This window comes from Vulpes lagopus, chromosome 24 (assembly GCF_018345385.1).
Source record: "Vulpes lagopus strain Blue_001 chromosome 24, ASM1834538v1, whole genome shotgun sequence".
NCBI lineage: Eukaryota > Metazoa > Chordata > Mammalia > Carnivora > Canidae > Vulpes > Vulpes lagopus.
This window is the reverse complement of record NC_054847.1, coordinates 9,315,590-9,342,688: the sequence shown is the minus strand read 5'-3', so window position 1 is coordinate 9,342,688 and position 27,099 is coordinate 9,315,590. Positions and strand designations below refer to the sequence as shown.

Here is a 27,099-nt window from a genome sequence, read left to right as displayed (position 1 = left end):
CACGTAGCACCTACTGGGGGTAGGAGGCAAAAAAGGGGCCACCGGGGAGCTCCTCCTACTCCTGGGCCTGCCCTTGCAGGTAGGTGGTGGGCAGTGGGTGGTGGATGGTGGGTGGTGGGCCGTAGGGAAGGGGAAAAGCTGCCAGATGGATGCTCAGACACGCTCACTCCGAGGTGAGAGGTAACTGGGACGAGTAACCCAGCCTCTCTGCTTCCTTGCCTGAAAGTGAAGCAGAGTGAGGTGAGGTTCAAATACACAGGCGGGCACATCCAAGGTGCCAGTGGCTTCGCAAGGAAGACTCTGCTCTCTTCCGCAGGATGGGGGCGGGGGGGGGGCTGGAAAATAGGGAAGGACCTCCCGCCGAGGTGAGGCACATGAGGACTCAGAAACTGAAGCAGTAACCCCCCTGCAGGTCCTCCCTGGAGAGGAGTTCAGGTGGCCCGTATCATCGACTTCGTGCTTCACTCACGGGCTTATTCTTCTATCCAGTGATCTTATTGTGTGACATACACAACACTCATTTATTTTCACGCACAATTACCTCCCTTCTTCCATCACATCACCCTGCAAGTTCGGTTGTAACATTATTCAATTATCCACTCCCTCGACAAATAGAAATAGAGCATCCACGAAGTGCCAGGCACGGTGAGGTACTAGGGACACGGGCACAGTCTTGCCCTTGAGAAATTCTCCGTCTGTCCGGGAGGCTGACCCTGATGGTACAAGAAATGTGCTAATTACTGTAATAGTAAGCCCTTCAAGGGAGAAGTGCTAGGTGCTAAGAGAGCTCAGGTCACCGACCTGCTCCAGCCTGGGTCCATGAACACCTTCTTGAAAAGGTGACTCTTGAGCTGGGAGCTGGCAGGGGCTCATCTGGCCAGCTTGCCACTGTCCCCACCTGCCCCCTCGCCTGGCACCAGTAACTCCGCTGTCCTGCTGGCCCCTCTCCGTGCTGACTTTGCAGCTCCTGCTTTATCGTCCTGCTGTAGCCATCCTTTCCTTCGTGGTGCCAGACTAACCTTGAACTCCGGGTGGTGTCCATGCTGTCTGTCCTTGGAGGCAGACATCTCCTTCTCAGGCCATAATCTCTACCTCTGAAAATTTCAGCAGCAAGTCCTGACACCCACCAGGTTTGGGAATTACTGCTGCAGAGACCTCAACCACCTCTTGTCATGATTCCCTGACACGTGCCCCCCAGCCCCACACTCACTGTCCTGTGGCAGGTTCAGGACAGGAAGACATGGTTTCCTCCTTCCCCAAGCTCACAATCGAGCAGGCCAGCAGCATCACAGAACCCCCACATAAGTGATGCAGATTGTGTGGGGCACTCAGGAGGCCCACAGGAGGACGGCTAACCTACCCAGGGGTCAGAGAAGACTCCCTGGAGGAGGCAATGTCTGAGCCGAGTCTGAAAGAAGGAAAAGCAGACAGGAACAACATTCCGGCCACAGAGAGCAGTGAGTATAGAGGCAGGGGTGGAGATGGGAGCTGGGGGAGGGGTAGAGAAAGGTCTTTCTAGAAATGACAGATAGATCACTGCTGCTGGAGCATAGGGTGTGAGGGGAGCTTAATCCAGCTGGAGGCATCAGGAAAACTTCCTGGAAGCAGTGGTACATGAAGTGAGACATTTGATGGACCACTGGGAGCTGGCAGGGAGGAGGGAGAAGGATGCTATTAACTGAAGTTGAGAACTGTACTCATCAACAATGCTATATAACTTACTCCAAAACGTAGTGGGTCAAAGCAACAATATCTATTTATTATCTCTCATGGTGTCTGTGAGTCATGGTTGATGGCTCCAGCATGGTATCTGCCATGAGGTTGCATCAATGTGTGGGCTGGGCTTACCTGAGGCTGGAGGATCTGCTTCCAAGGTGGCCCCTCACTCGCCTGGTACACCGGGGCTGGCTGGTTGTTGGCCAGAGGCTTCGGTTCCTACCCCGCGCACCTCTCTGCAGGGCTGCTAGGGTCCTCACCAAAGGGCAGCCGGCTTCTGCCAGAGTGAATGACCCGAGAGACCAAGTGAAAGCCCTAATGTCTTTTGTTGTGACCTAGCTTCAAAAGTCACGTGCTTCTGACTCCGTCTACCTGTCACATAGGTCAGCGCTGTTGCAGTGGGAGAGGGGCCACTGCCAGGCCAGTCAAGGGAGGCCCTCGCTTCATGCGCAAAATGTAAGGCAGGCCAAGAAAACTCAAGACCACAGGTAAGTAATATTTTGAAAAATCAAAACTAATGCAAAAACATCCATGATGAACAATGGTCAATATTTAAAATACAGACCGAACCCAAGGGGGCTGGGATCAAGATGGAGCAGGTGAAATGAGCTGGTCAAGTGCAGGGTTGAGCCCTTTATGATGGGAATCCCAGGAGGCCAAGATCATTGAGGCCTTTCTGAAGACTGGTGACCACAGGGCGGGGCCCATGAGGCACAGACCTCTCTGCACACTTCTCATTTAGGAGCCAGGAGGCTGAGAAGCAGGTGTCTAATCCAGGTCCAAGGGCAAAGAGGTGAGGGTGGGAGATCTGTTTCTCCACTGAGAGTCACTGAACTCAGAGAAAAAACCCACAAGCAATTCAGATATAAATGGTAGCCTCATGCCTGGGGAATCAGAGATGGAGGTTGTCTTCGTTTCCCAGGGCCACCATAGCACATTACTGCAAACTGTGGGATTTAAAATGACAGAAATTTTCATCCTCTTACAATCCTGGAGGCCAATACTCTGAGATCAAGGTGTCAGGAGGTTGGCTGCTTCAGTGGACTGAGGGTGCCTCTCTCCTGGTGTCTGGGAATTGCTGACAGTCACTGACCATCCATAGCTTCTGGACACATCACTCCAACCGCAGCCTTGATCATGCTGGAATGGTTCTCTACCTGTGTCTGTATCCAAATTTGCCCCTTCCTACAAGGACACCAATGACTGGATTAGGGCCCACCCTAATCCAGGGTAACCTCATCTTAATGGAACTACATCTGCAAAAACCTTACTTCCAAATAAAGTCACACTCCTAGGTCCAGGGAGGTTAGGACTTGACCAGATCTCTCAGGGCCACAGTTCTGCCCCCAGTAGGAGTATCAGGTTATTCTAATGGAGGGCTTGCTGCATCATTAGAATTGGAAGGGAGACAAATATTTAAAAATTCACATTTCATGCATCTGCTTTTTAAAGCGCTAACAGAAAGCATCAAGTGCTCTTGCATAAAAGTGAAAAAAAAAAACCACAATAAAACATCTACTTCCATTCTGAGTGTTCCGATCTGGTAGGAGAAAGTGACAGAGTGCACAAATGAGCTGAAGGGGGACGCAGAACACATGGAAGCTGAGACAGGCAGACAATCTCAGAGACATGGCCAGCAAGAGGGGAGGATGGTGGCAAAGGCTCTGAGAGACAGGATCTCTCCCAGGACCTTCCAGGAGCCTGCCACTAGAGACTTCCAAAGCCCCATTGCATTTTCGCAACAAAGGGCCTAAATAGGGAATTCCCATTTTGTTGCTTTCCACTGGGGGTGGATGACATAGTAAGATCAGTATTTGGCCTGAAATCTGGGGAGTCTCCACTCCTGCTCAGACATGGTTGCTCACAATTTATCAACTGTACTTTGGTTACCAAGAAGGTGTCAAAAATGAGCAGGTTGGAAGGGACTGAAATGAGTTCCAAATTCAGGGATGGCAAACAGGTTTTGTCTCTCATGCCATGCCTCCACTGGCAGTTGTCCAGAGCACTGTGTGAATAAGATTCCAAGTGCAGGGAGCCATAATTGATTAGTTATGTCTGCCTCCGGTGCAGGAAGGTCAAGTGGCACCTTTATGCATTTGCTATTCTAGACCTTGTACAAACATTGTATATTGAAGGTGGGAAAAGTGAGACCACGGAAGAAAAAAATTGTATGCCTGAGGCCTCTTTGCTGGCGCAGAGTAGAACCCAGTTGGATCCCACCACCCCCAATCCCACTACACACTGGGCTTTCTCTCTCCTTAGCCTCCATGTCAGTGAGCGGCAACATCCATCCAGGTGTCTGGGAGCTGTCCTCAGCACCCTCCTCTCTCACACCCTGTACACTCGGCTGCCATGTCCATGTCCTGTTCAGGTGCCACTCAACTTGCTCTTGAGCCATCCGCTTCTCTCCATTTCTCCATCATCCCCTAGTCCAAAGTTCTTGTTCCTTGAAGGACACTTGGCAAAGTCTGGAGACCTTTTTGGTTGTCATGACTTGTGGTGGGTGCTACTGGCATCTTGTGGGTAGAGGCCAGGAATGCTGGTAACCATCCTACAATATACAGGACAGTCCCCACAACAGTGGGCCCCACATCCAGCCCAGAACTTCAACAGTGCTGAGGTTAAGAAATCCTTTCCTAAGCTGAGCCACCATCATCTCTTGCCTAGACAAGGTCAAAGACCTCTCAGCCTGCCTGCCTCCATCTTGTCCCTATGGTCCATTCTTCACCAAGATACCAAAGTGATATTAAAATGCAAATCCTAATACTGTAGTTCCAAACAGATCCAAGCTCCTCACCATGCCCAGCGGATCGTGTGCGATCTGGCCCCGCCTATCTCCTCAGCTGCACCTTCTGCTACCCTCTTGCTCCACTTCTGTGCTATATCATCTTTGGCCTTCCTTCAGATCTGAGGGAGCCATGCTCCCTCCTCCTTCAGGGCCTTTGCAGGGGCTCTTCCTTCTGTTGGAAGCACCAACCCTCAATCCCAACATCTTTGCCTACTTAACTCCCACTCAACCAGCTGAATTTATGAGGAAGGTTCTCTTCACCTCCTTCCCTCTTTATAGTATTTATTATTGCCTGTAACCATGTGTTTGTGAGGTTGTTTTGTGATTGTCCTCCTCTTCCCAGTGCACTGGAAGTCCCCTGTAGGCAGGAGCAGTATCTGTTTTGATCACTCCCACCCATGTTTTTAGTGTTTCATATTGTATCTATAACCTCGTAGGCTTTCAAGAAATGTTTGTTGAGTGAATGAATGAATGGACAACCTCAGGTCTCCAGAGCCTTTGGCTCTTTATTTGCCCTACTATAACCAAGGTCTTTCTCTGTTGCTCTTCTCTGCCCTTCATACTTTTCCTTCTACCCTTTCTCTCTCCATTAACTGTCATCTTATTCAGCCAACGACTATATGTAAGGATTTATTGTGCTGATTAAATGTCGTTCTTTGTGAAAGAAATTCAGTTGATTTTCTTATTTGCATATCCTTCAACTGATGTTGCCAGGAATGGAAAACAGTCGAATATAATGAGCTGTCTCTGCTGGATGGACGCCTGGCACCGCCTGAAGGCAGGCATTGGACCAGGTGTCCTTGGGCTGGGAGACAAAGTCAGTGGCCAATAGTTCCCCAGCCCCAGCTCCAAAGGGGACATGGTTGCTGGCTTCCTGACAAAGCAAAGCAGGTCCTCCTCCATCTCTGCCCAGGGCTGACATTTCTCAATCTGCAAGACTTGGTCAAGTGTCATCTCCTCAGAGAGGCCCTCCCAGATGACCTATCTAAAGTAGGCCAAAGAACAAAAGCCCAACTGGGGAGGCAAAGTGTATAACCAGGAAGAGGTAGGAGCCTTGAAACATTGTGGAATCTTCTCCCTTATGCTTCCTGCTATATACAGTAATTAAATACCTCTGGGTCAAGCTAGTCTTAGTCAGGTATCTTGTTACTTGCAGCCGAAAGCACTCTGATGCCTTTTTACCATGTGTGTTGGCCTACTCGGGCTGCCATAACCAATCACAAAGATGGGGGCGGCTTATACAACAGAGATCCATCATCTCACAGTTTTGGAGGCGAGAAGTCTGAGATCGAGATGTTGGCTGAGGTGGTTCCTTTTGAGAGCCCTATGAGTGAGGGATTTGTCTCAAGCCTCTCTCCTTGGCCTAGGTATGTCGGCATTTTCCCTGAGTGATCATATCATCTTCTCTCTGTAAATGTCTGTGTCCAAATTTCCTCTTCTTATTAGATACCAAGCATATTGGGTTAGGGCCACCCTAATGACTTGTTTTAATTTAATTATCTTTTTAAAGATTCTCTCTTTAAATACAGTTACATTCTAAGGTAGCGGAGGTTAGGAATTGGGGGGTGGGTGGGTGTCTCATTACACCATTGATCCAGAATCATTACCCATCACACAAGGCTCACTCTTGGGGATGGAGACAGAGACCAGGCATGGCAACTGTTGCCTCCACTTCCCTCACAGTAGGAATTGTTGGTGAGAGCCCCATATGGCCCCACCAGTGGTCTAGGGCGAGAGAAGGCAGGAGTGAAAGCTTCTCTCCAGGGCTTCAATCTCAACAGTCCAAGGAGAATCACACCAGAAAACCATGGCGATGACAGCAGTGACCACTACTCATCACTTCCACACAGCAGGCACTTCGCTATGGCCTCGAAAATGGGGTCTCCAACAACAGGGCTGAACTCAGAGGTATTAATTGCAGGTCCAGGGTCACATGGCTAGTGTGGCAGCTACAGAGGTGCCCTTTCACCTCCTTCCAAGAATGAGCCTGCCCTTCAGCTATGTGAACACAGGGACTCCAACCCCCAGGGCAGCACCTTTGGGATCTCCTCTGATTCTGGGTCAAGGCCTTCCATTTCCGGGGCAGGCAGATCAGGGACTGAACCTGGCAGGGGGAGGGCCTAGGACCAGGCTATTGCTACTCAGCCTGGGAAGCCTCTGGGGAGCAGTCTTGGCTTCAGACCTCCGTGTAGGGTCATGTGGGCATGTGGGTTTGAGGCTCTAGTGAACCATCCTCCTCCAGCCACCTTTCCTCTTTCATAGGCCTTCCTCCTAATAAACCCCTGTCTATTGCTCAGTGGACCCAAATTGGTACTTCTGTGGAGGGCAGACCAGGCTTGGAACCATGACTGCCCTCTGGAGAGTTTCAGAATAAGAGATGGATTTGGGGGCGCCTGGGTGGCTCAGTTGGTTAAGTGTCTACCTTTGGCTCAGGTCACACTCTTGGAGTTCTGGGATTGAGCCCCACATCTGGCTCTGTGCTCAGCTCCTGTCTGCTTCTCCTTCTCTCTCTGCCCCTTCTCCCTCTGCCTCATTCCCTCTCTCTCAAATAAGTAAATAAATCTCAAAAAAAAGGAAAAAAAATAGAGATGGATCTTGACTCTATGAGCCCTGAGTGCAAACCCAGTGGCCAATTTCACCTAGACTTGATGGGCACATAGCCAAGGTACCCAGGGTCCCAGGGATTAGTGACAGTCTTGCCCAAGGTCACCAGCTGATTGCTAGATCCTGAGGTTTCCAAGCCCCATCTGAGCCCCTTGCATGGGTGAGGACTTGGACTAGCCAAAGTGACTCAGAGCTATAGCCCTGAGGTATGTCTGAGGAGAGAGGAGACTGGGGACCTGGAGAAGCCAAAGGTCTATCACTGAGCTGCAGGACAGCAAGGACCCTTCAAGGTGCTCCCCAAGAACCTCCTGATGATGAAGAACCATGTCTCCCAGCAGCAGAACACAGAGGCAGCAAGAGATGGGCAAATGAGAGGGGCCTAAGCCCCTCCTCCCTATTCTGCATTGCCTTTGCCAAGAGAGGCACCATTCCACGTCTGAAGTGGGCAGAAAGCCCCTTTCTTGGAGGATAATTGGGAGTCTTCAGGGAGATGGTGCGCAAAGAGCCCCCTGCCTGGATCCTGGGACTCCTGCTCTGGCCCATGGTAATCGTGTAGAACCAGTGCTTGAGTGCAGGCCTCATCACACACTGATTTATGACTGGATGACCTGATACCTCTCCAAAGGGGCTCCTGAAGTCACCTTACAGGCCCCCCATCTCCAGAGCTAAAATGTTTTATGGTCAACAGGAGAGAAGGATGGACACAGCTGGACACATCTCTTTGATTCAACAGGCACAAAGCACAGCTATTTCTTTTCCAAGGGGCTTCCCAGTGGAGGGCCTCCCTTGCTCCCTCCCTCCCTCCCTGACACTGCTTAAGTCTGAGCGATAGGGCACTGACAGGGCACAACGGGGTCTCTCCAAGTCTGGCAGAGAGCAGGTAAGGGCAAGGGGGGAGCCTTTTCCTCAGGCTCCTACATGGGGCTGTTCTCTTGCCAAGGCAGGGATTTAGGGCTAGACTGGGGTTCCTCAAAGTAGGGGCCTAGATTGTTCTGTGAGTAAAGGAAACAGGGTCTGCCCATTCTCATCAGGGAGCCTCTGCAGGATGCTGCCCCATGGCCCTAATGTCCATCTGCCTGCCTACCCTGTTGGGCAAGTTGTCTGAGCTGAGCATTTGCACTCAAGGCCAGTCCTTCAATGACCTCCCCAGCAACAAACACACTCCAGATGTCTTCACAATCAAAGCAACCCACTGGCCCTGGTTGTGAGCTCTTAAAATGTGCAGTGCATGTGTGTGTGTGTGTGTGTGTGTGTGTGTGTGTGTTTCCAACCATTGTAGGCAGCCAACATAGAGTAACAACAAAGCAAACACTTTGGAACCAGTCAGATCCAGTTCTGCTACTTCAAATTACTACTCCCTGAGCCTTGGACTCCTCATCTGCAAAAGAGGTTAATAAGGCATCCTCAGGTTGCTATGATTAGATGAGATGATGCAGCAAAGCGGAGTCTCGTGTCTGGTCTTGGGCGGTCAGTGTTTCTGAACCCTGATCTGACAGCTGTGGTTACTCAGATGGCACGGCTGAAACATCCGTCTAAATGAATGTGCACACCCCCTTGCGTATCCGCACGCATACACTCATGTATCTGGGCACATGCCTGCCTACACACTGGAAATCGGAAGGATCTTGGCTCATGTGTACTTTTGTGTGTTCAGATACATGCATCGCGTGCATGTCACACGTTCCTGCAGACACACGCACAAGTACACACATGCACGCATCCCTGCATGTATGCGGCGTGCACATATACGGTCCTGCAGGCACGTGCACATACACACACACACATGCACTCCTCCCTGCACGCACACATACGGTGCACATACAGGTGCAGAAGAACAGGCTGACAAACTCCAGAGCCAGACCAGTGAATGTGTTGAACTCAAGTCCCAAGAAAAGGAGGGAAGAACAGACCTTTTTAGCTGCTCAAGGGCATCTTGAAGTAAAAACAGGCCAGTTCAGGTCTGCCAGAAGGGGTGCTGGGCAGCACAGTGACCCTGATGCCCCGAGCCCGGCTCCCATCTCTTCTGGCTCAAGGTCCTCATAGAACTCCCCTGTGTAGTCCAGATACCATATGAAGGAGCCATTAAAGGTGCCCCTAAAAAGGCGAGACATTTCTTGCACACCCTCAGGATCAGGGTCAGCGCAGGATGGCTGGAGACCTGGAGGTAGAGGGAGGTGCACCCCTGTCCCTGTAACCCATTTGGTCCCCGAGAACCATCCGAAGACCACAGGGTGTGGGCATAGACACCTGCCCAGTGGTGGCGACTCTCAGTCCTCAAAACTGTGTGTGGTCAGGGGCTATGTCCTCGGAGCACAGGGACGCAGCAGGAAGCCAGGGTGTTTATCTGAGAGGCGTGGCTAGGAGAAGGAGAAGCCACACTCAGGATCACACAGGCTCCTGTGTGAAGAAGAGTGTTCAAACCTTGGCACGCAGAGGCCTGCCTCCCACGGGCCCCACCCAGGACAACCCGGGGAGAGGGAAAGGAAATTAATATCAATACTAGTAGACTAATAAAACTGCATGTCATAACAATATGTTGCTATCATTGAATTGTACATTTCAAACAGGTGAATTTTATCAGATGTGAATCACCCCTCAATAAAGAGGTTTATATGTCTCTCCGCCCTTACTCTACTCTGTGGTCTTGTGTCAGGCACTCTGCAAGTTTTTTAAGCGGAGTATCTCATTAAGTCTTCCCCAAAGGCCATTCCATAGGTGAGGGGAAGGTACGGGGTCTGTTTAGTGGTGGAGTTGGACACTACTGAGCAAGTCGGGCAGGCTGGGTCATTCATTCCTTCTTGTATATAGTCAGTCAACATTCATGCACTGAATCTGGATGTCCCATAGGAACTGGGCCAATGGTTCCTAAATCCATCATCCAACCGAAATGTCATCAGGAATGATGGAGAACAAAGGGCTAGTCTTCAGCTAGCCCTCTGTTCCTCATCAAGGAATGCTTCTTAAATGCTGGTTTGGGGACCCACTCCTGAGTCCTGCCTCAGTGGGTCGCTGGACCTGAGACCTGCTTGGACCCTCCAGTACCCCCTCTGCTTCCCCCTCCCCCTCGGACCCTTGGGGTCAGGTCCTGTGCTGGGGGAGGGAGGGAGGTGGCCCCTGAGGCAGGATGAGCTGAGTCACAATGCGTTTGTGCTCAGGTATTAATAGAAACATAAAACCCCAGATCAGCCATTTCTTCCCCCTCTGGACAAGCCCGGACAACGCGGGCTTCAGTGACTCTGACCTCTGTCGCATATTAAACAGAGGCGGGCAGGTCACATGGACACCTCATTAATTCACCGTAACCATGGGGGGTGGGGGAGGATGTTGGGGTGGGGACACAAAGGACAGAACTAGGTGTCTTACATTATCAAGGTTAACTAGGGATCCGGTGAGGACACTGGGGAGGGGCAGGGTCCCCAGGGGTGCGGCCCTGGTGAAAGGATAAATTAGTGCATCCTTTGTTTGCCTGTCAATAGGTGCTTCCAGGGGAGCCCCCCGGGGCTGGGGAACTTTGTTTGCCAAAAGCCCTTAATCCTCCTGCAATCCTGTTTACATTCTTCATTTGCTCTGCAAACCTGCCCATCAGAGATAGCTTTGGGGGGAACTGGGGCCCACTGCTATTGACACACTGCCTACTGGAGAGACTCAGTCCTGAAGAGCTGCTCTTGGCCACCACAAGCTGGGCCAGGGGCTCCAAATGTACACAAGGCTCAACTGGATGCACACATGCGCGTACACACACAGACACAACACCCCACCTGACCTCAGCATCTTGCTGAGCAAGTGAGAGTTAACTTCCTAGTTCAAGCGCATTTCACCCTTCAGCTAAGTACCTGACTTTTCAAAGGTCAGAGGCACTGCAGGGCTGTCTCTGCTCTCAAGAGGCCACTCCTCCTCCCTCTCCCTCTTTGCTAGGCTGCAGGGGAGGTGGCTGCGCCTTCAAGGCACATTGGTCTCCAGGGTACAGGGGATGAGCCATTTTGTATGCAACAAGCCCCCCAGTTCTGTGGGGGGGAGGGGGGCCCCAAATTCTGTGCACTGCACTTAAGCCTTGCAGAAGGATTGCTCTGGGCCCTGCTGCTCATCCTCCACTCATTCCCATCACACCCCCGCCTGCCCCCTGGAGCTGCTACCTGGTGGCCTAGCTACCAGCCCAATAACCCCTCGTATAGTTGGCTAATCTGCAGTTCTTGGCTATAGGGCTGACCCCTTTGCAAATTCACCAGCCACTCTCAGCTCCCTTCTGGTTCTCTTTCAGACAGCTGAAAGCCTAAGAACCCTGGGTGCTAGCTGAGGGCCTAGTGCTTTCTGGGACTATGTCACTCTCTACTCTGGGGGCAGTGAGAGCACATGCTGGGGAGCCTGGGTCCTAGGTTCCAGAAGCATAGGGGATAGCGGAGGAACAGCTTCAGTCAGCATCACCTCTGAGCTACGGAGTTTCTTTCTTCTCTCTCTCCTGGGGTCTGGCCTGGGCTGCCAGGGGCACAGGGTCCTGTGGAACTCAATAGCATGCTCAGCCACAAAACCTTCCCCCCTCCCCACCCCCTGAATGTCCCTATTGTCTGGCCCAAACTCACCTCCTTGTCACATTCTGTGTCCTCTCTACCCTACACCAGCTGAGAGTAAACCTCACACCTGGAAACTTCAGGCATTGCATTTGATACCTAAAGGACAACGTGCAGAACTTAGAAACCTTTTTCTCCTGCAGGAAAGCCCATCTTTCAAAACTCTTGTGCTGTGGGCTCCGTGGAGATCCCAGTCTGGCTTCACGCATACTTTCCCTTGGGGCCTTGTTTGAACCCTAATCCTCCCTGAGGCTCTGGGTGCCTCTGGCAGGCTACTGGGAAGGTCACATAGGAGGGAAAGAAGAAAAAGCATGTGCAGTCCCACTTACCTAGATGTATGATTTCGTTATATAAGTTGTCCCACCATTATTCAAGGGAGCTGTGTTGCAAGACCTCCAGTGTCTACCAAACCCTGTATATACTATGTCTTTTCCTATATATGCATGCCTCTGATAAAGTCCGATTTCCACACGAGGCAAAGTCAGAGATGAACAACAATAATTAGTAATAAAATAGAACAATTATAATAACATACTGTAATAAAAGTTATGCAAATGTGGGTCTCTCTCAAAATACCTTACTGTCCTATACTGAGCCTTCCTCTTGTGATGACGGGAGATGACAAAATGCCTACATGATGCGGTGAAATGAGAATGATGTAGGCAGAGTGACATAGTGTGAGGTTACTATTGACTTTCTGACAGGTCGGAACGAGGATCATCTGCTCCCAGGCTACATCTAAAACTGTGGATGAGGGGGGAATCCTGTATATGAACTTTGGCATTGGGGAGGGGAGGTCCTGGTAAGGGCATGGGCCAAACACAGAATGGAGCTGCCCCTTCTGAGCCCTAGGATCTCCTGGCACCTTGAGGAGAGAGCAAAGGAGCCCTGCCACTTCTTAGTAAATGGCCAAATGCCTGTGACAATTGGAACAAGAAAGCCTGTGTCACAAGGTATGAGGATAAAGAGATGAAACTCCTAGTGTAGGCCAGGGGCCTCAAGAGGGTGTCCCTGCCCCCGTATCACTGGGTATACATAGAGCTGCCCCTTGCCTTGCTCCCTCTTGGCAGGTTTTGTTTTTTGTGTTTGTGTGTGTGCGTGCGTGTGTGTGTGTGTGTGTGTGTGTGTTTAAGATTTTATTTGTTTTAGAGAGAAAGCACACAAGCCAAGGGGAGAGGGAGAAGCAAGGTCCCCGCCTAGCAAGGAACCCCACGCAGGGTTTGACCCCAGGACCCTGGGATCATGACCTGAAATGAAGGCAGATGTTTAACCCACTGAGCCACCCAAGCCCCCACCTCTTGACAGATTTTAAACCCCAGCTAGACCATTTGGGCCTGGAAAGTAGGAGCCTGCCCTGCCTTCCCCTTCCAAGCAAGCTTTGGTGGGTGTGGCAATGCCAAGGCTGCTGGACACTCTCCCCAGGTGTGCAAAGGGAGAAAGGAATCCTCTGCCAAGGAGGGGTTTTAAATGTTTCTTTTTTTTAAAATTTTTTATTTATTTATGATAGGCACACAGTGAGAGAGAGAGAGGCAGAGACACAGGCAGAGGGAGAAGCAGGTTCCATGCACCGGGAGCCCGACATGGGACTCGATCCCGGGTCTCCAGGATCGCGCCCTGGGCCAAAGACAGGCGCTAAACCGCTGCGCCACCCAGGGATCCCCCAAGGAGGGGTTTTAATAGAAGAATGAGACCATGAGGACCCCGAAGCGATAAAGGGCTCCCCTCACTCCCGCCCCAAGCTGCTGGGTACTGAGGGAGGACAGGGGGAGTGAGAGAGAGTCATCTCCCACTCGGACCGCTCTACAAAGACCTGCTGGGCCTCTCCTGCCTCAGTTTCCCCACAGTGCTGTGGACATCAGGCTGGAGCCAAAGGGTGTGGGAGCCGTGGGTCTGAAGCGCACCAGTTAGGAAATCAAAAGCGATCTTTTTCTTGCTGCCGGGGAGGGTGGCGTGCGTGAAGGTCAAGATAAAACCCGCGAGGGGGGGGCGCGGAGTGTTTTGTTTGGCGCAGCCGGCTGGGCCGGCCGTTGCCTCGGTAGCTGAGAACATCGGCTCTGGTCACGCTTGCCTCCGCTCCAATCCTATTACTCCGTGCGGTTGGGCTCCGAAAATAGCCCCTGTCAGCCCCATCAGCGCAGTTCAGCGCTTCCACCGTTGGCCACTTATTGTTCCTCGGACACAGGCATCGTTAACCCCTCCTGTGCCAGCCGGCCGGGGCACCTGGGCTGAAGGCCCACCTCTGGGGAAGTCATGGTCCTTTCAGTCCCCTTGGTCGCTGCAGGGACAACCAAAGGGCGCCTCGGCCCGTTTTCACTGGCGCGACTTGCTCCCCGCGGGCTGGTGCTTCTCGCCGCCTTTGACGCAGGAGGAGAGCAGGCCCGGCGAGGGGAGGTGACTTGCCCAAGGTCATCCGGCCAGGCCAGCGCAGGGCTCAGCCCACGCCCAGCCGGGCTGCGTGATTCCAAGGCTGCGCTTTGCCCCTGTGCCCTACACACTCCACCCTCTAGACCCCCCCAAAGCTCTCCTCGAAGCCTGGAGGCACGGGGGCCAGCTGGGGGGCTGGGAGATGACCACAGGTGTTGAAACGCGGCCTCCGCCCCAACCCGACTCGGTGAAGGTGCGGCAGGGCGCAGGCATCTGGATTTTTTTAACCAGCGCTGCCCGTGAATCTGAGGATAAAGTGCACTGGGGAGACCCGGGCTGTGCTGCGGCTCTGCAGGAATTCCTCCCAGGGACGGAAAGGCGATGACCTTTTTGGTGCCCGGCAAGCTCTCGGCATAGCAACGTACATAATATATTTCTTTTCATAACAAGTCAGTTTTTCAGATGAGCAAATGGAGGTTCCCTCCACTGCACCAGATTGTCTCTCAAGAGAAAAGAGTCAACAATTCGAGAGCAAAGACCATCCTGGAAAACGGTTGGATGTGTCACATAGACCTGAGTGTGGCGTGGGCTCCTGGGGGAAGAGTGCTGGGACTGGGGTTCCAAGCACAGGTGGGCCCTAAGTTGTGGGGGGGCTTCCACGAGGTGGTGCAGGTCACAGAGGAAGTCCAGGGCTTGTTGTCAATGATAATATCTGAAATACACCGAGACCTCACTATGGACAAGCCTGCCCTAAAACCCTTCAATCTATTAATTTATTTAGACTTATAAGGTAGATTTTGCTATTATCCCCCTTGTACAGGTAAGAAGACAGAGACACTGCAAAGAAGCATCTGGCTTCAGAACTTGTGTCCAGTTATCGTTAGAAGTGTTCTCTAGATGACAGAGGAATCCCAGGATGATGGCAAGAAAGCCCTGGCCTGCCAGGAACTAGATCGAATGCTCCTGGAGCCCTTCTGGCCCTGACCCACTGGGCGAGGCACACGGCTGAGGCCTCCTTGTGGCACAGTCCTAGGACCAACCATCCTTGGCTTCTGCAAGCCACATCTGGGGTGCTTGGAGCTCCCAGGCCATGTCGGGCTCAGCCCCCTTCCACTAGGCTGAGCTGCTGAGCGGCGGATCTACTGTGGGCTCTCTCTCTTGAAAGCACCTCAGGACAGTCTCTTCTGGTGGTTTGAACAGTGACCTCCAAGCCTGTTCCTGCTTGGACTCTATCCTGGTCAGTCTTTGCTTGTGGACTATTGTCATTCATTCTTTTTTAGCATTTACTTATTTGTTCATGAGATGCATGGAGAGAGAGGCAGAGACATAGGCAGAGGGGGAAAGCAGGCTCCCTGCGGGGAGCGTGATGCAGGACTCCATCCCAGGATCCCAGGATCCTGACGTGAGCCAAAGGCAGCCGCTCAACCACTGAGCCACCCAGGTGCCCCGACTATTGTCATTTAAATCAATCTGCCTGCAGAATTCTGGGAGAAGAAACCGAAGGCTCTGAGTCCTGTGTTACAGCCTTGAACTTACAGTGAGGGGTGTAGGGGTTTTGAACGGTCCCAACCCTCTGTGAAGCTTGGAATCCGACAAGGCCTAGAGGTGGAAATAGATCCCTCGTGGTGACCTATATACCTTGGCCTTTACTTTGTAGCTATTCTTTTATTAAACCCTCAAGTCTTTCTACTTCAAGTGGATAATCTGTTTCCTACTATTACCCTGGTGGGTACAGTAGCTAAAAAGATACAAAACCAAACTAGTTTAAAAAACAAAAACAAAACAAAACAAAATACTTGTTTCAATGGACCAGAGCTTGAAGCCCTGAGATGGGCAGCTACGTGCTAAGACTGCTCAAGATTTAGTGCCTGGGCCTTCTGTTCCTGCTTCCCACATTGGTCTTCCCTTCACATCCCAGGCCCTGAGATCCTGCGGCCTTGTTTGGGAGAAAGAGAGAACTCAATCTTTCCTCAGGGAGGAAACCCAGAGCCAAAGGCCATGGGCTCTGGGCCCCAGAGCCCTGGAGGTGAAAGGGAGATCCCTCACTTCAGGCTGGCTGTCCCCGCACTGGCCTGAGACCGATGGCCAATGTAAGGACCACCTGTCTTTGTCAGACTTTAGAGACTTTCTTTCTTTCTTTCTTTCTTTCTTTCTTTCTTTTTTTTTTTTTTTTTTTTTACTTTAGAGACTTTCTTAGGGAATCTCTACTTTGTCTGAGTTTTCTGCTCACTCCACCCCATCTGGGGGTCTCTCCTATCTTTTCCTTCTGCTAATGGTCAGTAGGCTGGCTGAGGGCCCGGGATGCCCTGTACTCCTTCCCTTTCTCACCAGGTATGGACACAATAAAGCTCCCTGCCCTGAAAATAGCACCCGGTATCCCCATCAACTACTACTGATCATTGCTGAAAATTCACCATGAACTCCTAAGACTCTGATGAGACATATTCCAGCCGCGTGTATTGGATGAATTGGCACCACTATATAAATGAGTTTATCAGAGCTCTACCTGAGGAAAGATCTTGATAAAAGGAGGCATGTATAAGTCACAGCTCTCAGCTCAAACTTGCACAAGTCTCACAGGGCATTTAGGAGTCACTGAACGAAGAAGCCCAGGGTTACCTGCTTTGAGGCATACAGCGTCCTGGGCATCGGTGTCTCTTCACCTCTTGGTTCTATTTCCCTCCCTGCTACTTCTATTTCCAGCAGGCTGTCCTCACTGCAGGTGGTGACCACCAGAAAGGATGACCAGCCCTGGTCTCCAGGCTCACTCCCGTCTTCTGGGAGAAAGCACGGAACCTTATGCTCTAGCTCCTGCAGCCCCTGCGTGTTGCTGGCCTGCTCAGTCCTCACACCACTCACTCTGTGGCCTCAGACACGCCTCTCCCTTTCCAACGAAACCAGTTTCTCCCCAGACAACAGGTACTGAGAGTCGGGGTGCTATAGCCCCCCAAGGAGGATCAGGGTGGTGCCATCTGCCCAGAGAAGGGAGACAGTGGGGAGGAGGGAGAGGTGGGCTTTGGGAAGCAAGGAGGAGAAACAGAGGCAAAATGCCTCACCTTTCTCCCTCCACCTGGCCCACCTTCTCTGACCTTCCTAACCTTGTCTCCAGGCTCAGGCTCTTGCAGCCTCCATGCCTCTCTGGTTGGGCATTTCGGCAGCGCACAGGAATGTTTATGGTCTGTTCCTCTCCACTAGATGGAAAGCTCCTCCAGGCCAAAAGATATATATTACTTAAGTAAATAACAAATGCTCCCTGCTGCTCTGAACTCTGTAAAAGTTGCTAACTCGCACACATAGTTCAGCATGGATATCTCTAGTTAGGGGGTAGGTAGCCTGCCACATGATCATTCCGGACTCTGAGGTCTTGGAGCAGCATCCTGCCCTGGGGCCTTCTGAGATATCCATGCATATCTGGCTAGTGAGCACTTGAAATGTGGCTAGTACAACCAAGAAACTGAATTTTTAACTTGGACTTTGCATCCATTTAAATTTAAATAGCCACCAGCATCTAGTGGCTGCCGTCTTGGCTGGCACAGCCTTGGAGCTCTCCAGTGGATCTTCCTATTCCAACAGGAAGGCAGAGAAGAGGAGAAATGTTGGAGAGGATTCTGAGACGGGCCTGGGACGTGGCATTCACCTCTTCTGCAGATGTTCTGTTGGCCCAAACTCACCACTTGACCACAGCTAACTGCAGTGGAGCCTGAGAGCTGTAATCTTGCTGGCGGAGACTGGGGGTGGGGTGGGGGTGGGGTGGCGTGGGGTAGGGGGCTGGAGATAGAGGAGTGAGTTTTGGCAAGAGTTTGCCACACACTGTGCTGATGCACCTCTACCCTTTCCAGACCTAGTGGTGCCTGGCAAGAGGCTGGCATTCAGGAATGGTTTTTAATGAATAGATGTGATCATGAGTAAGAGCATGTGTCTAAATATCAATATGGATGAAGCAGTGGAAAAAGGAGTTGGTAGGGAGAATCTTAGGCAGATTTCTTCACTGCTCTAGGTCTCAATGGCTGCTGGGAACTCCAGGCTACCTCCCTGATACCAGGTTCTCCCTTCCAGGGCCCCAAAATCTGGGGCAAAATGCAAAAACTTCAAACACAGTCAAATAACATTCATTTAAATAGCAAATATTGACCCTGCCAGGAGATAAGCAGAATACAAAGTACAGAAGCACCATGACAAACTCCCTGCCACGCCAGGCGTGGGAGGTAGGTCTCAAAGCTGGGACCCTGAGGTCAGGGACGGGGGTGTGGGGGGGTGGGGGGGAGATGTCTTTAACTGAACCCATGTAAAAACCAGCCACCAATGAGGGAATTGCAGGCTACATTCTAGGAAGCAGGGTCTCTGGAGGTAGGCGTGCCACCGAAGGGATCACATGGGGCAGGGAAGGGATACGGTGGGGGTCAGGGGTCCTTTTGGCTGCATCTCTGACTTGTTGCAGGTCTGTCGGTGAATCTCTTCCCTGCCCCACTCCCACCCCCACACCCACTCCTGGGTTTCCACAGCCTGGACAAGGAGAGGTCTAGACATAGGGTTTCTGAGGCTCCTTCAGCCCAGCAGACCTCAGATTGACTGTTGTCTCTGCACTCCAACAGGCTGCAAAGACTCGGCAAGGCCTTTGGCCTTCAGAAGCCTCTGTGTGCCCAACTATGAAATGAGAGGAATGCTGTTCACCTGGGGATGTCAAAAAAGCAGTACAATCTTTGGACTTACGGTCAGAGTAGCAAGAGACAGACAGACCACTTCCTTGGTAAACCTGGCCCACCCTGGCCCCAGCGTTGAGGCCTGGGGATCTGTGGAAGGGATGTGGTCCCACAGGTCTGTCTCCCTCAGGGAAACTGGGAGCTTCTCGAGGAAAGAGGCCATGCCAGTGGCGAGCTGGTTCTGGGCCAGGGCAGGGGTGAGGCTGACTTTAGTGTTTGCTCATCTATGATATGGAAACCCACACCATGGCCAGTTGCAAGCAGCAAGGGCATCACTAGCTCAAAAGAGATGCTTACAGGAGCAGCAGGCTGGGGCTGTCCCAGAGGGATCCCCAAAGGCAGCCCCAAGCGGAACCTCCCCTCACCTCAGGTCAGACCGTGTGTGAGCCTGTTAGAGCACACAGAGCAGGCTGGGGCATCTCCTGGGCCTACCTAGCAGCCAGCCTCAGGGACCCCGGCACCTCTGCATTGCCTCAGCCCTGGTGCACTAAAGGAGGCTCCTGGTAGGGAGTCCGGGCCAGGCTTTGCATGGCAGAGACTATGGGCAGGCTAGTCTGGAGGGTCCAACACAACCTCACTGGCACACTGGTGAGCTCTGGGCACCCTTTCAAGGTCTCTCCAGGGTGATTGTTATTTGGACTTCTTCTGTGGAAATTGGCTTCCCCAAAGGGAGCACCCTAAGGGAAACAGCGGGAAGCTGTGTGGTTTAGAACTCAGGTGGTGTCACTGCTGGCTCCAGATTCACCTGTTGGTGGGGGAGTGCAAAGGCCCAGTGCAGGAGAGCATGGGGTGAGGTGTATGGCTGTCGCCAACTATGCTTGCTGAAGGGCCCCCCCCCCCACAGTCAAACTCTCACCCAGTTCCCTGCTTTTGGGGCAGCCTAGGGAGGGGTAGGCTTAGAGGGTCTGATTCAGAAAGCACTACTAAGAAAACACTGGGTTGTGGCTTTCCAATAATATGACAGTTAATTTTATTGGAGCAATGACCGTGCGCTGGGCAGGGACTGTCCTAAGTGTACACACACGTTCTCATCTCTTTCTCACAATAACTCTATGGGGGAGGGACTGTTATTCTTCCCATTTTACAGATGAGGAAAATGAGGATGGAACAGTTAGACAGTAGTCTCAGTAACTTCCCTGGCAGAAGCACAGGAAGGATTCAAACCCCAGCCTTGGGCCCCGGGGGCCCAGTTGAGCGCACAGCCATTGGCCTTCCTTCCTTCCCAGGAAAACTATGAAAGGAGCAGCCAGTTGGCCTGCAGCATCGTCACCAGGCTGACCACAGGCCTGTCATTTACTAGCTATGTCACTACCTCCCTGAGCCCCTCTCAGCCTCAGCTTCCTTGCCCAGGAAATGGGATAATAGTGCCCACGCCCAGGCTTGAGGGCTTGCCTGGAGATGATATGGATACAGGAGTGCTAGGTGCCAGGCAGGGGGTTTGGTATTGAAAAAACCTTAAATTCCTTTCCATTTCTCCCTCAGGAAGGAAACTTGAAGACAATGCACATAACAAAACACTATTGTTCTTCCAGAGGGTGGAGACATGGGAATTCTAGAGATGCTGTGATTAAAACCAATTGTGAACGCTCTGGAAAAGGTAAAAAGGGTAACAATTGCAGCTAATGCTTTCTAACTACCCCTGAGTGCCTACTGTGTGCCAGGCTGCCTGTTAGGTGCTTTACATCCTTAGCCCTCCCAGCAGAGCTGGAGGGTGTGATAAAGGAGTCTGAGATTCAAAGAGTTTAAACATTTGACCCCAGTCCCAAAACAGTGCCCACAGAACAGAGATTTGAACCCAGGACCCTCTCATTTCTTGTGTTCCCTGCCATCTTGCCCTGGCTCCTGAGGGGCAGCTGAAATACAGAAGCTCAGGATGCCAGGGAAAGCGGTTTGGGAGTCATCTCTGAAAAGGGAAATGACAGCCTGCTGTCAACTACACTAATGAGTTCTTGCCCTCTGGCCAGTTGGTATCAGATCCAAACTCCTCTTGGAGCCTACAAGCCCCTGCCTGCTCTGAGTCCCCATGACCTCTCTGATCTCACCTCCTCCCACACTCCCATGCCTGTCCCCTTGCTGCTCTTGCCAGTCACATTCCTGCCTCAGGGCGTTTGCACTTGCTATTCCAAAGTTCAGAACACCCTATCCCCAGACCAGGGTGAGGCTTGCTGTTCCCCTCATTCAGGTCTCTGCTCAAAGGCACCACCTCAGGGAGGCTTTTCTTCACCTCTCTATCTGCCATTACACCTACCCCACTTTCCATCCCTTTAACGTGGTGTTTTTTTTTTTTTTTTTAACTAGCTAGCCCTCAGCACAACCTGATATTATAGTGTAGTTTGGTGCCATTATTTATATTTATTGTCTATCTTCCCCACTACAGTGCCAGCCCTAGATGGACGGGGGTTTCATCCACCCTGGCCACTGCTGTATGTCTCAGGTCTAGCGCGGCACCTGCACACACTGAGTGCTCAATACATAATCACAGAACAGAAGAAAGGCCTGATTAGCAGGACAATGGGCAGGGCAGGGGCCTGAGAAGCTTGAGTCACCCTGAAAGAGAGTCTACTTAGGGTCTTGTTTTTGTTTTTAATCAGACTTTCATCAGCCTGTTTGGAAGGATGGCCACATCCTCACCGACTGCTTCAAGGATTTTCAGAAGCTCTTTCCTTACAAGGGAAATGTTGTAGTTCAGCTGAGCATGACCACATTTACAGGCATTGCCCCAGAAAGGGGGGCTGGGGTGGGGCAGTGGGAATATTTTAATAGGAGACACTCAAGGCATCTGACCTCCAAGATCCAGAGACAGGGCTGTTTTATGGGCGCCTGCCCTATGCAGTAGCCCTTAGAAGGGCCCTGTGCTCTAATACTCTGCTGTTGCCCTCTTGAAATTCTTAACTTTTTAACCACATTTTTATTTACAGCGGATTCTGCAAACTATGTGGCCAGTCCTGTCCAAAGAGCTGGCCAATGGTAGAACTTAAGGCTTTCTAGACGTTGGTTATCTGTGCAAAGAGGTTCTCCTGGGTGTCCCCCACCCATACCTTCCAGGCTGCCACTTGCATTGTCGGTTCAATTCGCTGAGCACCTACTGTGTGCCAGGCACTGTGTGAGATGCTGGGGAAGCAGCGCGAAGGAGACTTGGTATCTGCTCCAGGAGCTCACAATCAAGAGAGCCTGACAGGTAAAGAGAGAGGTGGCAGTGAGCTAGAGGAGGCAGGTGGGAGGCAGAGCCAGTAACAAAGTAAGCTTACGCGGGGCCAGATGCTATTGGGACCATCAAGTTGGAATCCAACTCCAAACTGGGCCCCTAAGTACATGCTCTCACTCCCTTCACGGAAGCCTCTGCAGGGCACCAGCAGGGAGGCTAAGGTGGGCAGAGCCACACGGCTTGGCCTGCAGCCACCAGATCTGGACCTGGCTGGGTGTCCAGAAGCTGAAGCCACCGACGCCCGTGGCTGTTTTGTGGGTGAAGGGAACTGGGAAGGGGGTTGGCCAGGGAGTGCCACAGCGATGCCCCCCTGCTGGAGAGTCCTCCTGCAGCCACTGCAGCGCCTGGAGGAACCGAAGGCAAACCCTCTGGAGCAGGAAAAGGAGAAATTCCTCTTAAGACATCTTTTCAGCTCTTTCACGGAGTCCTGCCGAGAGCCAGCAACACTCAAGGAGCTCCTTCAGTCCTGGCAACACGCCAGGAAGGTTTGTTATTAACCCGATTTTTCAGAGAAGGAGGCAGAAGCCCCAAGAACGGGGGAGTGGCTCGCTCCAGGTCACAGGGTCACAGAGACCCCAGGGAAAGGGCATCTGGGGGACCAGGAGCTGCGGGACCTCGCGGACGGCAAGGGGGAGGCCTGGGGGCGCCCCTGGGTCCCCGAGAGGGCCAGGCAGAAAAAGAGCCTCGGGCTCGGGCGGCTCAGCATCTGCGCGGGGTTCGCGGCGCCCCGACGCCGGTGCGGGGCCGCTTCCGCCTCCTCGGGCCTGTGCCGAGCGGATGCGCTGCCTGCGTGTGAACAGGGCTTGTTTTCCCTTCACGCCCTCGGGCTCCGTTCCTATGAAGAACTTCCTTCTGTTGGCGCTTGGGGAATATGCATTCCTGGCTTGCACAGCGCACGGGTGACAGTTGGGCTGGGAAATGTCCCCGCAGCTTAATTAGGGCATCACCAGACCGAGCCAGGGACCCGCCCCCGCCCTTCCCTGCTGTCGGGACCCCGGGGACCCTGGAGCCTGCACACGCGCCACACACAGGCACACACACAGGCACACACACACACCCCGTGGGAGGCAGCATAGCTGCTCCTGCCGCTGCAAGCACCACTATAGCTCCTGCAGCCCATCCAGCGACCCTGGTGTCCCCGGCCTGCCTCCATCCCCTCATCCCTCCTCCCTCCTCGAACCTGTCCCCGAGCGGCAGACGGCTTATTGTTCCCCCAAATAAGCCATCTTCTTGCACATTTCTGTTCCTACTGTTGCTCCTGTCTGGAATGCACTCCGCTCTCCTCCTGGCATGGATCTTTCCTTGCCTCCAGACCCCTCCACCCCGAAATCTTTCGACTCCCCTCCCCCAGGCTTCACTCACCCAGCCAAGTGGAAGAAGAGTCCTTTCCAGTTAGGGGATGTCCTAAAGCCTCCTGCTGTTCTGTCCTGTGGGATACATGAACCCTGATGGGCCACCTTCCCCTCCTATATCCTCACCAGGGCATCCTTAGGAGGAGGGGTTCACATGTACCCCAAAAGCCCAGAAGAATACTGCAGAAGGAAGCCTAATTGGTGTTGGGCCATGTAGGTGGATGGATATTGTCCATACAGGGCTTTGTCAGCCTTCCTGTGTTAACTCCAGCTTCCTCCAAATGGGGGTGAACCTGTATGGACAATATTCATCCACCTACATGGTGAGGGGTGAGGGGAGCCTTCACACCCTAAAACCCCAGAATAATACTGCAGAAGGAAGCCCAGTGGATTGACTTAAATGTCAAGCCAAAAAATAAATATTGAAAATTCAACTGCATATTATATTGAAATCCCACCATAAAAAAAAAAAAAACTTGAAAAAAATTTGCAACACACATGACACAGGGTGAGTCTCCTTAAATGCTAAAGCATTCCTGCAGTGAGAGGAAAATCAACCACCCAAGGGAAAATGGACAGACTGTGGAGAGAAACCACAAATGGTGTCTGAAGCACTGAGATATGCAGCCTTACGCATCCACGACAGACATGTGGAGGTCAAAGGTGACATCTTGGTTTCAATGTGATCGAGAAACATCTTCAAGATGTGTGGCCTAGTGGGAGGAAAAGGTTGCAGGGAGGTAAGTGTTGTGCTCTCAGGGGAGTGGAAAGCCCAGGTCAGTCGTGATTTCCAGGAGATGCTGGTCAGATGTGGTGAGTTCAGCTGCCTGTGCCCGGGGGGTGGGGTGGGATGCCTGGGGTGGGTCTCCAGGCAGATGTGATGCAAGTCAGGTCCACCATTCCCAGCTACCTGCCTGCAGGTAGCTCATGTTCTCTTAGGCTCAGCTTTCTCATCTGTAAACTGGGGTCATGATGCACTACCAGGGAAGATTCAGACATGGGGAGGGGAGGGAAGGGGAGGGGAAGACTTGGGGAGTAACACAGAGGCTGAGAGAGCAGACCTGAGGGGAAGGGAGGGAGGGAACACTGTGGGGAAGGGGAGGGCCATGGGAGGGTGCCAGCTGCTGCCTGGGGTTGAGACAGTTGTTAGGTGGGAAGCAGTACAGCCGGGCAGAGCTAGGGCTGCTGAGGGAACAGGGTGAAGATGGAGTTGCTCTTGGAGACCACAGTGTCAGGGTTGTTTGGTGGCAAAGGGAGGAATGGGGTAGGGGTGGGAAGGTGATGAGGGAGAGGGAGATGAGATTATCAGTAGGCTGTGAAAATACTCAAGCCCCCGGAGACACTGCTCTCAAAGTGGCATCTCCACACCAGGCCCACAGCTGGCAAATTCTCCAGAATGACTGTATTTTTCTGACCCAATTTTGCAGAAATCCAGCTGTTTGTAGGGAAACATTAGCCCAGCTGAAAGAAGGAAAGGCCCACAGCTGGCAAATTCTCCAGAATGGCTGTATTTTTTCTGACCCAATTTTGCAGAAATCCAGCTGTTTGTAGGGCTGGGACACACCCAAAGCCCAGCCAAAAGAAGGACCAAACCCTACCTTCCCAGGAATTAGATGGAGATCATGGCCTTTAACCCAGGGCCACAAGGACAGCAAAATCAGAGGAAGAAATAAGTGAAGACTCTGGCCTAAGAGAAGCCTGGCTCTAACTCATCCCCAAGCAGCAGGGCTAACAGGAAAACAGGTCCTACAGTCAGAAGGTGAAGGTGAACCTCACACATGTGCTCCGGGAAATGTGCCTGACACACTGCAGACACTCAACACACATTTCTTAAATGCATAACCTGGAAGGAGGCTTGTGAGACTTGTGGAAACAAATAGTTCAAGGCCGAGCTTGTGAGGACAAGCAAGGATACTGGGTGGCTACAAGGCCAGGCGCTGGGCAGGCAGCACAAGAGTGGTGGAAATGCCAACTCTCAGCACAGACCAGAGTGGAGCGGATGACCCTGTTCTTGCCACTCCAGAGGGTGGGTACAGGAGGCAGGCACCGTGCCCCCCCCCCCCGAAAGATGTCATCTCAAATGGAAGAAGATGCCTTGCTGGCTGGGGCTGAGCAGGTGAACTCAGTCTTCCCGGGTTCTGCAGGACGGCTTGCTTTCCCTGGCGCCTTGGGCGATCTGACCTCTGTGGAGCAGGGAGCCCTACTGACCCTGAGTAGAGAAAGGGAAAGGTTATTAATGCAGAATCACAGATTCCACAGCATGGGGAGGGGTGTGGCACGGGCAGCGAGGGAGAAACCAGGACAGCTCTGAGGACCTCAGAAGCTGGAAACATGCAGACTCCAGGCTAACAGCTTCCAATCTGGGCCTCCACCGCCCAGCTCCCTGGCCTCCCTGTGCTGACTCCAGCCAGATCTACAGCCGTATCTGACTGGCTGCGGGCCAACCAATAGATGGCTCCCCTTAACCCACTCGGGGTCCAATCAGCTCCCACGGGGCTGGTGGAGCACATGTGGGAAGAGGAAATGGGAGGGGGCCAGCAGATTAACATCTGGGTTTGCCCTGAGCGACCTTTAGGATGGAGAAGAGCCTGGAAGGGGGTCAGCCTACGGGGGCTCCAAGCTAGCCTTTAGGAGCTCCACGCACACAGTGTGTCGAACACAGTGTGTCCTCTCTCGGAGCCTCAGTGTCCTAAATTGCAAAATGGCAGTAATAATGTGTTTGTTGTGAGGAGAAAATGAGATAATAAACAGGAGTGTCTTGTAAACCGTAAAGCTAGAGGCGAGTTGTTTTGTTTCACACCCAAGGGAGTGAATATTCTTGATTTTGCTTTCCCACGAAACTTGGCGCAGCCCCCAGCTGAAGCTGGACACGGGTCAGACCTTACACCTACACTCGCCGCCTGTGAGTGAAGAAGCATACAGGTCTTCCTGTGGGATGCACCAGCTGGATGACCTTAGCTACGTTTGCAGAGGAGACTGATTAGACCCTCTGGGTCTCAGTTTCTCCATCTGCAAAATGGATTGACACGACCGCCTTGCCCTATTCACACACTGCTGGGGAATTCAATCCCCTCCCTCCTTCCCCTTGCTTCCCTTCTCTGCTCCTCTCTGCGGCTTCTGGTGATGGTAGCAGCTGAGAAGAAAGGAGCCATCGAGGACATGTCTGTGCCCTCATCCAAATGACCCTGGTCATTACACCCTCACAGCCCAGCACCAGACAAGAGTTGCACTTTGCATGCCTCTCTAAGCGTTTGAAGTGTGTCCCTAACACGTTCACAACAGGATCATAAATTTTAGACCTTGCTTATCACCTCTGTTGTGAAAATCCCAGCTGCCGCCTGCAGGACCAGAAAGGGCACCTAGTGGAAGTGGCTGGAGGAAAGGGGACTGAGCATCCCGCAGCATCCCGCAGAGTGGGGCCTGCTGACGCCAGGGCCCCGTTCCTTCCTGCCGGCAGCCCCTTGACCTCCACGCATTCCTGGCCGTCCCCACGGCTTCGGGTCCCTGCACTTGGGCTGCCGGGGATAAAGACCCCCCCCTTGAGCGGGCTCGCCAAGCTCGCTTCCTCCTGGACCCCTTCCCGCCAGCCCGGGATCCTGGGACCCAAGCAGGCAAGGAGGGGCTGCCGCTCCTGCGCTCTCACCCACCCACCCCTGCAGGCCCCGGGTGTCATCTTTTGCAACAGCTGACAGTGACGCCTCCACCACTCTGGTGTCACTTTTAACACTGCGCCTTCACACCAGCGGCTGCCTGTCTGCGCAGAGGGCCCCAGCGGAGCCGCACGCAGCCGCACCCCACATGTGGA

The 27,099-nt window shown here is 52.6% G+C and overlaps 1 long non-coding RNA gene across 2 annotated transcripts; it reads left to right on the top strand.

The window, feature by feature from the left end:
- Positions 1 to 26,384, top strand: LOC121482165. 2 transcript variants are annotated; one of them, XR_005985523.1, is made up of 3 exons: positions 1 to 79; positions 2,100 to 2,204; positions 17,611 to 26,384. It is a non-coding gene; the product is annotated as an uncharacterized LOC121482165 (long non-coding RNA). The 2 variants fall into 2 exon arrangements; XR_005985524.1 differs by lacking the exon at positions 1 to 79 and adding an exon at positions 1,242 to 1,457.
- The last annotated feature ends 715 nt before the right edge of the window (positions 26,385 to 27,099 follow it).